Consider the following 18,777-nt stretch of genomic DNA (forward strand, 5'->3'; position numbering starts at 1 on the left):
GGAGAAGATTGTGCCAGACACCTCCGCCCGCCCTCCGACTGAGCGTCTCACTCGCTCTCTCTCTATGCACTGTGTTCTCATGAGAAAACGCTGCTTTTTGATATAGTGTTTTTCTTGCTCTCGAATACAAATAATTTTTCAAGTATTTGTTCGAAATAAGTATTCGTAAAAACACGCTATTCGTGCCTTTCCGAATACCGCATTCGGGTTCGGCTCCACCCTTATATATATATATATATATATATATATATATATATATATATATATATATATATATATATGAGCAATTCCATGAAAATGTCAACCTTATCATGAAAAAATAAACTTTTGACCAAAATAACAAAACCTATTTCAATTTGCTTATTAAGGTATATATTTTATTGTTATGATGTGCTCTTGTTGAATTTTTAAGGAAATTGGTTTGTTTATCCATGAAATATGAGGATTGTTGCAATGGTAAATTTCATTATCATCCAACCACTTTTCGTGCTTTCAAAAAAGGGGTTAAAGACTCACCTTTTCCATGCTTTATGTTAACAGTAGTCATTCTGCAGAAGGATTGGAGTCTGTAGTATAAATAATTACCCTTACTTTTTCATAACATTATTGCACTTTTGATTTATGAGCTATATATTTAAGACATCACGCAGCTTCGGTCACGTGTCACGTCCGTAACGATTTAATGAAAAAGTTTATATTGTGGAATAAATATTATAACAAATAAAATGAAACTTTGTATACAAAGTCAAAATATGTCCATACTAATTATGATCGCCAACTCATCTCAGGTCTTTGCTCTAAACAACCACAATTTTGCGTTACGGACGTGACCATTTTTGAACTCCTTATTAATATAAGCCAATGACTAGCGCATATTTGTTCATTATGATGCTGCATTACAATTACTGACTTACATTACATAATATCCATATGTTATATCAATAACTGAACATTTCAGTTAACTATAAACCACTTTAGTAACATTTCAGAAATAAATGTCTAATAAAAAGAACATAACATTTTACATATTGCCATAATTGGCGCATAATCTTGGTGTTTTGGCGATGCAACACCTAGTGTTGAAGCACTTCTTGTTTCATTTGTAGATAGGCTAACTAACCGTCAAATAATAGATCAAATAGTTAAGATACAATTTATGCCAAACTAGGAATGCTGATTTCGATTCATTTTGCCAACCAACAACCGCTGGTTAACCGAATATTAACCGTTAACAGATTAATATCAAAATATTATTTAATAAAAAAAATATTGACGTGCCTATTTTGTCTGACACATTAAATATTGCATTTTAAAATACTGATTTAGGTTATTTTAACATGCCGTGAGATTGTGTTGGAACAGCATACAGAACGAGCATCATGCACCAGCAGTGTTTTTTTAGCAGCATAGAAAAACTGAATAAACTAACAAAAAATAAATAAATGAATAAATCCTTCTCTAGATCTTTTTCACTTAAATGACAAATTAAGATTACAAAACGAAAACTTTAACTGAATCCTTTTTAAGAACCGGCATAGACTGTTTGTCCAATCGTGTTTTTTCCGTCAATTAAATATTAGGCTACCTCAAATAGATTGCTTTATGGAAAAAAATGCATTCAATTAATGCTCCGCTGTTATAATATTACAAAACCTGTCAACATTTTTAATAGAAGTCATTAGTTTAAAGATTATGTCTTAATTATGATTATTAACCTATTCCTCTGTCTTGCGGTTCATGTGCGCGCGCGCTGCCTGAAAGATAATGACAATGAACCATAAGGCTTTGAACCTATACATTTTGTAAAGTATAGGCTAAGCATATAACAATTTTGTTATTTACACGTGATACTGCATTAATTTGCATACATGTTTTATAAGCTGTAAAATGAAAGCATCAGTTTGGTGCAAAGTTATCATAAAATATTTGTCTTTGTTTGATTTGTAGATTAGGCTATGTAGGCTATTTAAAATGTATATAAGAACTATTAATAACTGTTATTTTCCAAATGGAAAAAAGGCTGGTTTGTTAATTAGTCTGCACTAATATCATGAATATAGTTGAGTTTATGACGCGGCTCCAGGCAGCACAGACGACCAGGATCAGCGCTGGTTCGTCAACTCCTGTGTTAAACTGTGGCCAGAATATTCTTCTTTCATTTTGCTTCTTTGGCAAAAACATATGAAGCACGTGTGTTTGCACGTGTTACTGTCCTGCGAGTTAACACATCCCAGCCGGCACACGACCGACCTTCAACGTTGAAATATGGTTGAAATAAGGTCAGATGTGTTTTGAACGTTGAAATAATGTTCAATATGTCACATGCAGAGCCAACCCTTATCCTTTTGACTGTTATATATTTTTTTGGCTTCTGCATTTTTATTCACAGAATTTTCACAAAGTATGTCAACTCACAAACCTCATTATTGATTTTGTAGGAAACTCACCTGGTGTTTGAGAAATAAATATGTATTTAACTGCTAGACTGATATAGATGATTTAGTGTTTTACACTTGATTCTTTGTCCTCAGTGCCATCTTTTACCTCAAGTGTTTCTCTCAACCTATAAAACCTCAAACAGATGTAATGTATTTCACTTGTGATTCTTAGTTGTGAGTGATGTTTTTTATTTTATATTTTTACTGCAGCCACTTTAAAAATGGGTATTTTGTAAACTTTGTAAACAGAATTGAAGCGTAGTTTAGTTACTTAGTTTAATTTAGTTAGTATCTGTCTTTCTGAAGACAGTAACACTTTACAATAAGGTTGTATTAGTAAGTGTCAATGTATTTACTAACACGAACAAAGAGCAATGAAGCATCTTTCATATAAAGAAAGTACAGTTCATGTCAGCTCAGTGCATTATGTTAACAAGCACACATTTTGATTTTAATAGCATCGGGACATATTTCAATTAATTAAATGATTAATAAATGCTGTACAAGTATTTGTTCTCTGTTCATGTTAGTAAACATTAACTTTAATTCATGAAACCTAATTAAAAAGTGACTATTTAATTGTATGCCTTTTTTCTGTATTTGAGTGTACAGCATGTATAGTAACCTGCATGGTTTTAATGAACTATGTATGCTGTAAATGTTGCTGTATATTTAGAATAATTGAAATAATGAGGTGTGTATTAAATAAATTGATACACAGACTAAGTTGTGTATTTGTGTCGTGTATTTTTTATTAGTGTTTGCTATATTTATGGACTTTGCGTTGTATGTAGTTTCTATTTAACTTACGTTGAAATGTATGACGGTGAAACAACGTCACGGTATCAACGTTGATCCAATTTGCAAAATCGAAAGGTAATTCAACCTTCATTCAATGTCTACAAAACGACCACAATTCACCCATGAAGAAGGTAAGAGTGAAACGACGTTGTGATTTCAACGGTGAATCACCGGTGGTGGTCCGACGGTGTAACAACGTCACTATATAAACGTTGATCCAATTTGCAAAATCGAAAGGTAATTCAACGTTGATCCAACCATAGACCTGACGTTGATTCAACGTTGAATCACCGTTGAAATGCCGGCTGGGATATGTGTTGCTCATAGAAGCCGATAACAACGAACGCGCTTTTTCATTCCAGAGACGTGAGGCGCACCGCAATGCATTTTATGTTGACAAGAAAAAAGAAGCGCGGTGCTCTTTTGAATGTCACTATAGGTAACAACTGAATCAGCTGTGCGCGAGTGTTGCTGTCAATGTTTTTATAATTGAATTTTTTTAAATAACATTATGAAATTCAAGATTTGTAAAGTCTTACAACTTGATGACTTAAAACAGCGACCACAGCTTTATTCCGTCATTAAAAAGTTCGCCGTAGTCATCTTGACAATACACTGCTGTCACCTCTAAGGAAACCTCGCCTCTGCTTTCATTTGATTGAAGAATGAAAGACGCCACTGAGGTAACATGCTTTTCCTCTGGAGCGCACAAAGCGCGCAATGACAACGCGAGGCGCGCAGTGCGCATAATCAATAACCTCCATGCATTTGGACTTTCCCCACTGCTCAAAATGCGCACGCCGCGGGTCAGGCCACAGCGGAGCTTTTATTTCATGCAGAGCATAAATATATTTTTTAATTTATTAATTAAATAACTATTTATAAAGATAAATTATGAAAGCGACACAATTTCTTTTCCAAGCCTTTTATCCAAAATCTAAGCACTTTCAAAGCTTGAAAACAGGCCTACATTAAAATGAAAACATTTTCAAAGATTTCCAGCACCCGGCAAATGCACTTGAGTGCTTATTAAAATTATTTTACAGGCGGCAAAATAAGAATAAAATCTTGATATTGATCTAAGCTTTAACTACATCATAGGAGTATTAAATTTGTTAGAAAATCGATAGGACCTGCAGCTGTAAATATTTAATTTAATATTTTACACAATGGTTATGAACTATAGCCTAAAAATATAAACATTATAGTCATCCATCGCACATGCCTACAACCAATGACTATTTTCTAGGCTTGTTTAACATAGCCTACACAAACCTTTCATAATAAAGTCTTCTCTCTCACCCTGGTCCTCTATGAACTTTTTGCAACCTCTCCTGAAGTGACTGCCGACGAGAAAAAGAAAGCAAGCGCGAGTGGAGAAATTAAACTATTTATTCCATCAACTAACATATTAACCAGAATAAACTAAAAAAAAACTGTCAAATATAATGTTGCCATATCTGTGACAAAAGATTTTAAATATTCTCCACGTAGACACGGTCTTGCGCAACAGTCGGTCAATGATTTATTTCAAGTTTGTCTGGAAACACTAACTTTAGGAGCCCGATAAACATAGGCCTATTATAGCTGATTATGTTTATTATTAATTCTATATTATTCAGAGTATAAAAGCACTATGTTAGCATGCAACATTGTTTCCGAATTGAGTTTTGAACATTCGAACGTGCGTTAACCTTTAACAACACACATTACGAATTAAATATAACAAGGTGTTCTCCATTTAAGTTTGATTAATTGTGCAACCTTACCATTCAGATGTCTCAGAGGTTAAAGTTTATTGGTTTACACTCCCAACAGATATCCACAAATAGGTCTTTGGTCAAGTTTTGAAAGCATTTATCTGATTTTTATGATGTGTCAACTGTGAATTTCAGAGCAGTCACGTCCGTAACGAAGACAAGTCACGTCCGTAACGATAGTTTTTCCTCATTAATGCAAAAATGAAAAAGTAAATAAAATGAATTATATATGTCACATGCAGAGCCAACCCTTATCCTTTTGACTGTTATATATTTTTTTGGCTTCTGCATTTTTATTCACAGAATTTTCACAAAGTATGTCAACTCACAAAACTCATGTCTTTTTTTTGTCACGTCCGTAACGCATTCATTTTGCCGTCATTTTAAATATAAAACACCTGCATATACTGATATTTTTTTGATGCCTGAACTCCATGGTTAAGGGGTAAGAAAAATATAAACATATATTTCAATATACTGTTAACATATACCTTCTCTGAGTATATACGTTTCATTTTTTTACTGCAAATGTCACGTCCATAACGCTGGAATCAGCCATATATATATATATAGACCAGGGGCTCATCTCCTGTTTCCAAAATGCTTCATAAACTGCTTGAGAAACTGTTCCACTATGATAATTGGCGATGAAAATAAATGATGTTTAAAAAGATGTACTTGTGTTTACTAACTGTTAATTCAGTTAAACATAAATTTTGAACTGTAGGCCTACATAAGCTCCAAACAGCGATTTTTGATCACCTTAGTCTGACTAAAGTCATAACTAAACCTAACAGAAATGTGATTAAGGCAAGTATAGTATGCAGATATTAGTGGCTTTATTGAAGTAAACACTGCAATCAAACTACCGTCATGTAGGACTTTTAACCATATATATACCATTTATTTGTCGGAAAATGTACCATATTTTCCAACAAAATCGACACACGCGACTGTCAGTAAAGGACCGCACACACACACACACCGCAAAATTAAAAAAAGTTTTAATTTCTTTCCATTTGGCGTGCGTTATTTAATTCAATAACACTCTCACCAGTCCTTACTCCTTAATTGCGTCTAATACCCCAGTTTGTCACGGGAGGTAATGTTCATGAGTGAAAGTGAAACTGTCGAACTGCAGTTTAAGTCACTTAAAATTACAGGAAACTCTTACATAAAAGCACTTCACATAAACACCTTACTTATATATATATACCTAGACTACAGATGTCCATGTAAACATAGTAAGTGAAAGATTCAGAAGGGCATCCTGCTGATTAGATTCAGAAGGGCACTTTTTAGTCAATGGTCAGGTATACATCCGTGCTACAATATCAAGGTGAAAGTCATCATAGCTTGTTTAGAATAGACCCAGCTCCCTACCCAACTTTGAGAATAGATTAACAGCGATATTTTATTTTTTAATCGCACAATAAGAGTCTCATGTTAATGCAGCACATTAATGCCGATAACAGCCCACCACTATATACAAATATAGTCATAACAACATTTATGCATGATTAAACTAGCACGCAACATAAGCAAAACTAATACAAAAAAAAATTTAGTTTTGGGGCCAAACAAATTGTTGAGTAGAGACGCTGGACAATGGATATGAGGATCAATATGCAGTTTAAAGAGAGAATGGTCAGACAGGCAATGGTCAAACAGGTACAAACAGAATCACAAAGGTAATCAAGAAGCATAGTCAGAATAAAGCGAATGGTCAGTACAGGCAGCAAAATAACATCAACGGCAAACCAGACAATGATCAAAACACAGAATGATAAGACCAGTAAAGTGCTTCGTAATGCTACAGAAAAAAAAACAAGACTCAGCAAAGTGTGCGTGTATGAGAGGTAAATATGCAGTCCAGATAATCAGTCCATGATGACTTTCAGCTGGATTGTGTGTGTGTCCGGATTATTGTCAGCTGTGGCAGAAGTCGATGAGTGCAAAGAGTTCTGGGAGATGTAGTTCGCTAGAGTAGCATATGTGTAGTTTTCCAGTGATCTGCACAGGCTAGATCAATGATTTGATTTGATTGACTATATGAAAAATAGTGTATATTATCAATGCACTTACTGTGTAAAATTGCTTCTTTTTACAGTCATTCAATGTGTTTTGGCCATTATTAATGCAATGTCACTTTGATTTAGTGTAAGCAGCGTCGCATAAATAGACCCAGCAAAGGATCTCCAATCTGTTAACAATGCCGAAAAAACATGCACTGCTTATGCCCTGCTTGCGTATGCGGTGTGAAAAGAAGCTTAAGACTTAGACACCTATTTTTTGGAAGTACGTACACTGGGTAAATTAGTGCCACCATTTTGTTTTATGAGGTTAACAAAAGAGCCATATATCATTTTTTTTGTGCCATAAATAACTACAAGAATAATTATGATGTCATTATTATAAAGATTGGAGAAAACAAATATTGAAATGCAGTATGCTTGTGGTATTGCGTTACCATCTTCTATCTATCCTATTCAGATATATTAGAAGATAGAGGTCTTGCTATCACTAAATTATTCAGGAAGCTATTTCGTCCATTCGTGTGTGTGTGTGTGTGTGTGTATGTGTGTGTGTGTGTGAGAGAGACAACACAAGCATTGTGTCTAGTCCCCTTTGTAGCACATTGCTCCAGTATCCCATACCATATCAAGTGCTTCAGTGTACGCCACTGGCAGGATATTCATGGAAGCAGTGACCAGACGGTGAGACAGAGAGAAAGATAACACGCTAATGCCATAGTTATCCACGGATCTATCCATCAAAGCGGGTGAAATGATATTGTGTGCTTTCTGTGCTTTGTGTGAGTTGCACATTATGGATTCCCCAGTGTGCCGGAGCTGCTAATGGCCCTAATGACAAGGGGGGTAATGCGTTGGCTTCTGGGGGCCAGTTATCGGGGCTTTATTTTGTTGTCTAAGATGGGTAATCTGGGCATTTCCTGCAGATGAAATCCCGTCCACTCAGCCGTGCTCCCTGTGAGTCTACTCTCCTCCTGATCTCTGCCCTTTCAGTTCCATTAGCATAATGCAAGCCATCAATAATGCATGTCTGTGCATTATGACAGACAACCAATGTGTGGGGGTTGTTTTTTATCAGTACAGTGAATGTGTCAATTAACATTAGTACTATAAAATGCTGAGGTCATGTTATATCAATAGCTTCTGTAAAGCAATTTCCAAAAACAGAAACCTCGGCTGACTGCAAAATACGTAATTGGTTATTTTAGATTACACCACTAGAGAACTATGATCTCCAATCCTCACGTCTTATGAGACTGAAAATACATTTAGATGCAGAAAGATATTTAGAGTTTTAGATACACATTTAGATACTGAAAACACGTGGTCAGACAAAATGGGCAATATTATGCATTTATGGAGAGCGTCAAATACGTCCCAGGAGGTAAGTTTTTTGCAGTTTTTGTATTCGCAAATCCACCAGAGGCCGCAGTGTACACTATTTCAGATCTCAAATTTCTCTCGCAAGAGCCATTCACGCCTGCTCTTCTTGTGTAAATCCACTAGAGGCTGCTGTCAACTGACTGACTGACTGACTAACTGACCAATGAACTGACCCACACTCCTCCTTCCCTAAACCCAACCAATAGTGTTTTAAAAGCACAGATTGACCCGCCTACCCCCTTCCCTAAACCCAACCAACAGTTTTAAGAAGCAATCAAGAAAAAGAAAAGCCCTCAACTGGTATTTACCACGTTTTCAGATTTTCCCACATTCTCAACCTGTTATTTACTTGTTTATTTTATTTTTTAGCTTCTGTTTTGTCTTACCCGCTTTCTGGAACCGTTCTTAACTGGGCTCGAACCCAGTCATCATGGTCAACTCCTCTCTGCATCTCCTCAAGGTCTCAAGTACAAATGTAAAATATTGTTTTATTAATGATAGAAAACCCTGAAATTGTATGTAACTGTTAAATGCTTTTTTGTCTACTGTAAAAATTGCTGGGTTCTACACCATCACTATTCATCTCATCTGAACACAAATCCATTAAGTTAACTTGATAGGTTTTACAATTTTAAGTTGACTGAACAAAACACAATTAAGTTGTCAAAAAAAGCTAAAAAAAAAAACTGTGTTAAGCAAAAAAATTAAGAATTGTTATGACTTACATCAATGTATTCAGACTGATCCATAATGATAAATATTAAACAGTGCATCATCAGATTCACAATACACACATTTTTTAAAAATACACTGTGGAGAGGTAAGCATGATCGAACACCCAATGAGGGGGGAGAGCATGCTCAGAGCCCGGCAGCTAATCAGCAGGCCAATCAGATATAATACATAACACCTGTTTATTCTAGTGATTGAGCCGGAGAGACACCCTTCTTAAGGAGAAGAGAAGGAGCAGCCGGGGAGAGGAGAGAGCACACACACACCACAACTGCTACACGTGTTGTGCATTTTAAAAAATAAAAGTATATTACGTACCTGATATCGCCGACCCTGTCATCTACTTCCCACACAACAATGAACAATATTACATACACAAAATCAGATACGGTTGATCTTTAACTGATCAGATTATTAATTATTAGCAAACTATAAACTCAAAAAATTATGTTTGCTGTTTGTTCAAACATTCATTCATTTTCTTTTCGGCTCAGTCCCTTCACCAATTTGGGTTCGCCACAGCGGCAAGAATCACAAACCCATTCAGCACGTTTTTACGCAGCGCATGCTCTTCCAGCCGCAACCCATCTCTGGGAAACATCAACACACACTCATTCACACTCATACACTCCGGGTAATTTATTCTACCCAATTTGCCTGTCCCGCATGTCTTTGGACTGTGGGGGTCACCAGAGCACCCAGAGGAAACCCACGCGAACGCAGGTAGAACATGCAAACTCTACACAGAAATGCCAACTGACCCAGCCGAGGCTCGAACCAGCGACCTTCTTGAAAACTTAACTGTTTTATGTTCAATTCACTTACATTTCTCAAAACTAATAGTTTTTCTCACAGCAAGAAGGTTGTTAGTTCGAGCCTTGGCTGGGTCAGTCTGCATTTCTGTGTGGAGGTAGCATGGAGTTTCCTCTGGGTGCTAAACAAATCTAAACACATGCGGTATACTGTAGGTGAATTGGGTAAGGTAAGTTATCCGTAGCGTATGTGTGTGAATGAGAGTCTATTGGTATTTCCCCAGTGATGGGTTGCAGCTGGAAGGGCATACGCTGCGTAAAACTTATGCTGGATAAGATGGCAGTTCATTCTGCTGTGGCGACCACAGATTAATAAAGAGACTAAGCTGAAAAGAATATGAATAAATGAATGAATGAATAAATAATAGTTTAACTTAATTCCTTCATGTTGTCCCCAAACAAATCAATTATGTGGAACCAGCATTTTTTACAGTGTGTATAATTTTGTCTTCTGCCTTTAAATTATATTTATTCACTCAAATTTACACAAATTTTACGCAATTAAATAATCAGTACAGTCTCTTGTATTAATATAAATACAATTTATTAACAATCTACACCAGGGGTGCCCAAACTCAGTCTTGAAGGACCATTGTCCTGCATAGTTTAGCTCCAACTAAAGTCAACACACCAACCAGGAAGTTTTCAAGTATACCTAAAAACAGCTTGATTACCTGCTTCAGGTGTGTTTAATTGGGGTTGGAACTAAAATATGCAGTATACCGGCCCTCCGGGTGCAGCACTGTGGCGCAATGGGCAGCACAACAGCCTCACAGCAAGAAGGTCACTGGTTTGAGTCCCGGCTGGGTCAGTTGGCATTTCTGTGTGGAGTTTGCATGTTCTCCTCGTGTTCGTGTGGGTTTCGTTCGGGTTCTCTGCTTTTGCCAACAAGTCCAAAGGCACGTGGTACAAATAAATAGGGTAAACTAAATTGTCCTTAATGTATGAGTGTGTATGGATGTTTCCAAGTGTGTTAAGTTGCAGCTGGAAGGGCATCCACTGCGTAAAACATATGCTAGACAAGTTGGCGTGGTGACCCCAGATCAATAAAGCGACAAAGCCGAAAAGAAAGTGAATGAATGAATGAACGAATAAATGAATGAATGAATGAATGAAGGGGGGGGGTAAAGGGTTGAGAGGGCGGGGCCGTTTTTGAGTGTGGCAGGCCAGACTCACGGTGGCAGGCCTGATTGACAGTCAGGCCACCAGGAAATGTCCCAGTGCTCCCTATGGCCAGTACGTGCTCCCCGTGTTCGCGTGGGTTTCCTCTTGGTGCTCCGTTTTCCCCCACAAGTCCAAAAACATATGGTATAGGTGAATTGGTTAACCTAAATAATCCATAGTGTATGTGTGTGAAAATGAGAAAGAAAGTGAATGAATGAATGAATGAATGAATGAATGAATGAATGAATGAATGAATGAATGAATGAATGACCGGTCCTCCAGGACTGAGTTTGGGCACCCTTAATCTACACAGAAAAAGATATTTTATGCTAATTTAGAAGATTTTGGAAGGTGCAAAACTGCAGGATTTCAGCTTGTATACATTAAAAACATTTGAAAAAATATATTTCAATTATTTTTGAACAACGTAGTTAAGAATTTTGGGGCCAAATACCATGGCCAAACACTAACCTAAAGGAGCTTGACATGTCTATGATAATTTGTTCATTTAACACTATTGATGATTCTTACTTTAGCTGTGAATGCAGCTTGTGTGAGGTCATATTCATCGAGAGGCTACAAAGAATTTCCTACTTTGCCAAAATGAATGTGTTAATGTGTCAACTTGCCGTTTACTATACATGGATTGCAGTGAATAGAAACAATCGCTTGATTCACTGCAGGACCTCAGAGCTCTGATCTGTTTCCATGATTTGATACAAGCGCAGCTTTACATTTAAAGTGTATTTGGATTGGATTTCAGAGTTACTATTATAAACTTTAACATCACACCAACAACTATTTAGTTTTAAAAATTCTACTGAGTTTTGGCAAACTTATAACCTAAACTACATAACTCTTCATTTTACAAGATGTAGACTTTAGATTACTTTGTTAATTACACAAATAATAGTTTAAAAGACTATACTTTAGTGCAAATTTAAATTTTATAAACACTTGCAAATAAAAGGAAATGTATTATACTTTAAATATATATTAAAGGTTGCTGAATGAAATGGTTCTTTTTTAACTCTCTTAATTTGCAGGAATGCTGCGCTGTGTGAACGCAGAAGGAAGATTGCCGGAAAGAGCGCATTCACGTCTAAAACGTGCTGACGTGAGACGCCTACTTTAGCCAATCAAAACACTCAGACACATTCACGTCCACACGGTTTGTGAGAATAAAAGCCTGGGAATGTTTTCCTGGACCCTGACACATTTAGCTGCTTGATGTTGGTCAGATAACATTTCTATGTTCCTTCTTAATGCCTGTGTAAATAATTATTGATAAAATGCTAATGATAAACCGTTATTTGTTTACCTTCAAGCGCTGACGCGTGTGCATGTAAAGCAGCTGGTGAGCACCAGCAGACATATTTATTATGAACATCTCGACATGCGAAGTGTTTCTCTATGCTTTCAACAAAGTTGTTCACAACACTGATCCATCCACAAAGGTTGTAATGTAGTCAAATGTTTACAAATACAAGCGCAACCGTTTAAAGGCCATTTCTGGTTAATGATGTCAGAATTTACTGGTATTTTGGAATGGATGTGTTAATGGTCTTTTCCAGAAAAATTCTGTAACGTTCCCGTCTGTGTGGACAGCACGTTTTTTTAATTTACCGGTAAAGTCGTTGCGGAAAATTTCCAGATATTTACAGGTATCACTGTGTGAAAGAGGCTATTGAAGGCTGACTATCATCCGTTCTGCTATGGTATGCCTGCTTCATGTGTCTGTTCATCATGCAAGTCCCTGTTTTTTTTTTTTTTTTTGCTATCACCACTTTAACACTGCACATGCGAGCTGGCATTCACGTGGCATCCATGTTAACAGATTAGAGCTTTGCGCGCAGAAGCAGCACATCAGTGCAAAGCATGAGCAGAGCTGAAGCAGTAGTGCTGCAATCATTTTGGCACTATAGGTCATTGAATGACAATAAAAAAGTATCAATTCTACCCAATAAATGCATCGATAAGATCCACAGATTTGTATGCACTGTTTCTGCTCTACTGCACATAAGTGCTGCGCATGCACTGCTTTATCTCTGCTTGTGAGTTCGGTGTGAATGTGTGCCAGTGAAGGAGATGCTGTTGCAGGAGCTAAAGCGTTGCTGTGCATGATGTGCATTGTGAGTTGTGCAACTTTGTAGATCTACACAAATGGTGCTAAGACCGACTTTGGTAAAATTTTCGTATTATATTTCTAATTATGGCCTAACCCTTCACCTAATTAGACTAATTAAGTAAAAAACAACAAAACAAAAAACAAACAAAACAAATGCTTGTTCACGGTCTGGCCCAACCTGGCCCAAAGATAATGGCAAGAAGGTCGGGTCAAGTCTGGGCTTAGGCAGAGAATCCTATCTCTGGTCACATTTAAAAATGTATTCATTTTTATTTTGTACAAAAATTTACTAAATTTTAGAATGGAAATCGAGGTACTGTTACCAATAAAAAAAATTAAAAAAAACTTTTGCACTTGTTCACCCACTGCAAATTCACTTCACATCTGAGATGAAATCCCAAAATGAAGAGCACCAGTCACAAGATAAACATCGGAACGAAAGAGTCATGAATTCTTCTGCAGTCCACTAATGGAGGACTGTATTTGACAACAGCAAATAACAGAAAACAGATTAAGGTAAAACCTGAAAATCTTCCTGCAGGCTACAGGCAATAACATTAAACAGAAGCTAACTGGCTTATCTGCTTTACTGAATCAGCTGTAAACACAGTTGTTGTTGCTTTTTAAAGACCCAAACCCACACTAATGGTTGAGTCAATATTGCTGTGTTGCGCTGGTCAATGTACTTAAAAATGTTCGAATTTAGAGTATTTTAAAACTTTTAAGAAGTATTAATCACTTTTTGATAACACTTTATGTTATAGCCCGCACTACAAATGAAACAGACTGTACAGTGTACTTTTTTGTGATAACTAATAAACATGAAACTACACAAAAAAATACACTGTAAAAAGCTCTACTTATATTTATGTATTGTTTAACTTTATACTATTGTTAAAAATAAGGTAACTTTTTAACCCAGTTGATTAGTCAATGTGTAAAGAGCTTGTAATGAAACTTTCAACTTTTACAATTTCCTAGATTGTCTAAGCATCTCGATTAATCTATAAAAATGTTTTCTGCTTTGTACTGAAATATAAGATATATTTAGTGCCTCTATATTAAACAGTATTTTTACTTTGTGTTAATGTCATTATTTTTTCTTGACCACAATATATTCATTCATTTTCGTTCAGCTTAGTCTCTATTTCAGAGTTAGCCACAGCAGAATAATTAGCCAACTATTCCAGCATATGTTTTATGCAGCAGATTCTCTTCCAGCCGCAACCCTAGTACTGGATAACACCCAAACACATTCATTATTTATTATTTAAACATTACATTAGTTTATTCAATTCAGCATGTCTTCTGACTCTAAGGGAAACTGGAGAACCTGAAGAAAACCCATGCGAAAATGGAGAGAACATGTAAACTTCACACAAAAATGACAACTGATCCAGCCAGGATTCGAACCAGCGTCCTTTTGCTGTGAGGCGACAGTGCTAAACACTCAGCCACCATGTTGTCCTACCACAAAATATATTTGTGATTTAAATTAAATGGTATAGTCCAGGGGTTTTCAAAGTGTGAGGCGCGCCTCCCCTGGGGGGCGCCAGAGCATGTCAGGGGAGGCGCGGGAAAAAATATTATATAATAAAAATAGACTTATTAAGTTTAATTATTATATGTGTTTTTTATTATATTTAAACGTTTTAATTAAACAAAGCAAAAAAAAATAATACATCAAATATAAGAAAATCTTTTTAACCCAGAAGGCCATAGCTGTGAATTCGCTTCTGTTTGGCAAGCCCGCCAATACAGGTATATGCCTGCTAATACAATGGGTCGGTTTCTGAGACCCCCCGATTCAAAGCTGTAATGAAGTTCACGGCCCTTTGGCCGCCGGGAAGAAGGAGGCGGAGAACCGACGCAGTTTTAAAATGATTTATTAATAACCGTCTAAACCAGAACAAACGGACGGCAGCTCCTCACGGAGACCGCCGTCAAACTGAAAGCAAAAGTAAAATATGTCCGGGCCCGGTCCTCTCTCGGGTTCCTCTGCCCTCGTTCCTCCTTTTATGATCCAGAGCTCCTTCCGTGGGATCTGAGGCAGGTGCGCACCGCAGGTATATCCACTTACGCGGTGGCCTCACTCCGTTCCCACGGCTCTCGGTCATACCCCCTCGCCACAAAAGCCTTCAATTTCAGGGCTTAAACCCAAAAGACGACGATATGATGATCAGTATTGGAGTTTAGGATTTATGTGGACAGGACCAGCTGATGAACCACGACCTTTATGTGTGGTTTGTCAAAATATTTTGGCTAATGACAGCAGACAGGCTAAACTTCGACTGTTTTGACTGGGATGGACAGTTCTTGGATCTGTTCTATTCATATTGAACCATCATCCTAGTTTTAAAAACGTTATATTAAAATACTTGTTATTACTCTGTAAATAATTGCACTTTCATGCAAATGATGATAAAAGTGAGTTAACAGTCTGACATCTGTCTGTGTCTTTATATATATATATATATATATATATATATATATATATATATATATATATATATATATATATATATATATATATATATATATATATATATATATGTATGTGTGTGTGTGTGTGTGTGTGTGTGTGTGTGTGTGCGTGTGTGTGTGCGTGTTTGGGAGGAGGGGGGCGCCAATGGATAAGTTGTGTCAAAAGGGAGGCCCACTGTCTTAGACTTTGAAAAACCCTGGTATAGTCTGAACCAAAGTTTAATTATACTAAGCAATTTGTTTTCATTTATAAACTAAACAAATTAGACATAACAGATTACAGTGATTTTCTAAAGTTGATTTAAAGTGTAATTTGTTTTCAGTGTGTGTGTGTGTGATATTTCAAGTTATTGTTAACTTTTTACTTTTCTACCTATTTAAACTTATTATTTCTAATCAAAACAAAAAATAACTTTGCTTTCAATATATGGTTGTATTTCATGTATTCATTCATTTATTCATTTTCATTCGGCTTAGTTTCTTTCTGAGGCTGTCACAGCGTAATGAACCGTCAACGTATCCAGCATATGTTTTAAGCAGCAGATGCCCTTACAGCTGCAACCCATCACTGGGAAACACCCATATTATACCCGCATTATACCTGCAAACACTCCCGTTTTTCCCGGGAGTCTCCCGTATTTCAGACCCATCTCCCGCCACTCTTCTGTTTTGTTATTTCTTCCAGAAGCGCAAGTTTTTGGACTTGTGGGTGAAGTCGGATCACCCGGAGGAAAAACCATAGGAAACCCACACGAACACGGAGAGAATATACGAACTTCACACAGAAATGACCCCGGCCTAAACCAGCAACTATTATGCTGTGAGGCAACATTGCTGACCACTGCGCCACGAGCCGCTCTTTTTAGAGATGAAAAATTCATTGAATTACTTTGGTTCGACTTACAATCAAAATCCAAGTAAAGTTGTTGTTTGAATTAAACCATAATAAATACGATAGTCTATGTTATTGCTAGTTTATTTTTTGATAATAAGATCAACTGTTGTTTTTTTCAGTATGGCTATACATGTCACGCAAGATGGCCATCAAACTCACATTAGAAATACATAAAGACTGAAAGCACATAAGTGGTACCTTTATTCATGACATGAAAACTGCTGGCTTAAAGTAAAAATATTACTCTGAGAATAAGTAATCATTTTAGTTATTCTTAAGGGTTTCATTTTCTGTTATAAAGGGGTGGTCCAGAGTGTATTTTTAAGGTTTTGTTGAGTTTATGGGGTGCAAAATAATGTGTACTCATGCTTCATTCGCAAAAAAAATCACGTTTTTTTTTATGTATCTTCCTTAACACATATACAGCTACTTGGCTAACATGAAACCAATAATCATATTTCCTAGTTCTACCGAAAGCCCGCCCACAACAGGCTCTGATTGGTCAGCTAACATAATGTGATGTGGTTTACGGATTGGCTCTACGTCACCAGGAAGCGTCACCAGGAAATTTAGGCGTAATACATTTAGAGATGTTTTTTATGTTTGCATAGCTACATTACACATGAACTAAAGTTTAAAATATGATAATGTAGTAGGCCACCCTTTTTTGTCTTTCGGATGAGATGCTGAGCCATCTGTGGTCATTAAAAATCCTATGGCACTTCTTGTAAAGAGTAGGGGTGTAGTATCCTTGTCCTGGCCAAATTCCCTCCATCAGCCCTCACCCATCATGGCCTCCCAAACATCCCCATCCACTGAATTGGCTCTATGGGTGCTTTCCCACCTGCCTTATTTAGTTCGGTTGAATCACACTAGAGTTCGTTTTCCCTCTTGGTGCGGTTCGTTTGGGCAGATGTGAATGCAGCAATCGTACTCGAGTGCGGACCAATAAAGCGTACCGAGACCGAGACCTGGAGCGGTTTGTTTGTAGTGATAATATGATCTGAACTAAAACAGACCCAACTGCAAAAAGTACTGCGCCTTTTAGACTAATCCAGCTGCCGTAGGCCAATGCGCTGTGCATTATGGGATATGGAGGGAAAACATTTGTTGACATCGCTTTACCAACAGAAAGAGAGAGAGGGAAAAACATTACCTGATGGATCGTTGGTAATATTTTCGCAAGATGACCATGTCGCAGTTTAGATAAATTAATTCACACCTCCTCCTGAATGACGTGCGATACATTAAAAGATTGTTTTCCAGCCACGGCCGTGCTTCATTCTCAAAATGTATAGTTTGTCTAAAGTGATGTATACAACCTACATAGTATACTATGAGCAGGGATACAATCAGCCAGCGCAGTCATTCCTCCATAGTCAAAAGCGACATTTTGTGTCTGCCGGTTTGTTTACTTGCGGGAGTTCCATTGGCATTTTCCCGCATGTGAATTCTGACCAATCAGTAAGTAGTTTAGGAACTATGTTTAACAACGTCTGGCCAATGAGTGATGTGGATTTTGTCAGATGACTGCATTTTGTTTCTTTTCATCTGCTTGGACCAAAGCCAGCAGTGTTTTGTGAAAACGACCCAAAGACGGCAGAAAATGCTACAATGTGTTATTTGTTGCCCTTGGTCCGGACCAAATGAAGCAAACTACAGATGTAAAAGCACCCTATCACTGTCTCTCCCCTCCCCCTATAGCTGGTGTGTGGTGAGCGCACTGGCACTGTTATCTTGTGGCTGCCGTTGCATCATCCAAGTGTACGCTGCACACTAGTGGTGGAATGGGAAGACCCCTCCACGATTGTGAAGTGCTTTGGGTGTATGACCATACACAATAAATGCACTAAACAAATACACATTACTTACTTTAAGGAAAAGTTAAAATCAGAAACCATATATATTTTTTCACTTATTCTAATGTGCTTTGGACGAAAGACACAATAGTTTTACTTTGTTTACTGCAGATTCTACACATCCCCTTTGGTACATTTATTTTTGATAGACTTCAGAAGGTCAAATAAGGAGGTGACTGTTGATTATACACACCTGGTTTCTGCACATTACACAGCCCCTACAAGTTAAGAATTAATATGAGCTGGTTATCTTCAATTATCACTTCTTAAACAGCTGTTTCCATTCCT

General features: G+C 37.1%; 1 protein-coding gene and 1 long non-coding RNA gene across 6 annotated transcripts in view; one reads left to right on the forward strand and one right to left on the reverse strand.

Moving 5' to 3' along the window:
• Positions 1 to 18,777, reverse strand: part of ngfrb (nerve growth factor receptor b) — a 93,878-nt gene that overhangs the window by 47,887 nt on the left and 27,214 nt on the right.
• Positions 12,900 to 17,448, forward strand: LOC147841286 (uncharacterized). Its single transcript, XR_015503912.1, has 3 exons — positions 12,900 to 14,758; positions 15,942 to 16,370; positions 16,543 to 17,448. It is a non-coding gene; the product is annotated as an uncharacterized LOC147841286 (long non-coding RNA).

Source organism: Danio rerio, chromosome 12 (genome assembly GCF_052040795.2).
Source record: "Danio rerio strain M-AB ecotype USA chromosome 12, GRCz13ab, whole genome shotgun sequence".
In the NCBI taxonomy this organism is placed as follows: domain Eukaryota; kingdom Metazoa; phylum Chordata; class Actinopteri; order Cypriniformes; family Danionidae; genus Danio; species Danio rerio.